This window comes from Cryptotermes secundus, unplaced genomic scaffold (genome assembly GCF_002891405.2).
Source record: "Cryptotermes secundus unplaced genomic scaffold, Csec_1.0 scaffold1509, whole genome shotgun sequence".
Lineage (NCBI taxonomy): Eukaryota > Metazoa > Arthropoda > Insecta > Blattodea > Kalotermitidae > Cryptotermes > Cryptotermes secundus.
In genome coordinates this window covers 1-889 of record NW_019737422.1, presented here as the reverse complement: position 1 = coordinate 889, position 889 = coordinate 1, and positions in this window count along the sequence as shown.

The window sequence follows — 889 nt, the reverse complement described above, 5'->3', positions numbered from 1 at the left end:
ATGCTACAAACAAGTTCATCACAGTTTGGGCATATACCGCTGGTGAAGAATTATAAAAATACATACCATCAAGGAAATTCGCCACCATAAAACAGACCCTACTAAATAATCACAACAAACAACAAAATACAATCAGAGAGAGAGAGAGACAACACAGCGGACACCATTCTATCACAGTCTTCCTTCCAAATTAATAACAACTGTTAGAAACAAGAAAAAGGCCTCACAATGACAGCACCATCCTCTGCAATATTCTCACAGTTCCTAGAGGACAACACTCCCATAAGACACAAGAAAATGGGTACCTACAAATATGTACGTAACAAATTACTGAATTACAATCAAAAACTTAACTGAAACAAACCTTATACTACAAGAATTCAACATCGAACCAAACTTACAATTTACCATGTAAAAGGAACAGAACAACAAAATTAATTTGCTCAACATTACACTACGGGAACAGAAAGTTGCCTATCATACAAAACATCCAAATGCATGGATTTCCCCTGTACAACATATACGTAAACAACAATAACAAAAGTATTTCAGATCAAAGCACAAGAACAAAAAGACACAGAAAAACGGAGGAAACAAAACATCTCATACCCATACACCAACAAAATACACAACTAGAACAGCAGCAGCACCAGGTAAGAGAAGAAACGCACATAGGCACCCCTCAAAGACACACAGAGAACAAATTCCACAACAATTCCACAACTGCCTGAATTCCCCAGATAAATATACCTTTATAATTAATATGTTATTACTTTAACTACAACTTTAATTATATAAGACTTAATACAAAAGAGGCATTACATAGAACATAAAAACTGGAACTAACACTCCAATTGTCTAAATACTGAAAATTCAAATGTACGGAGCA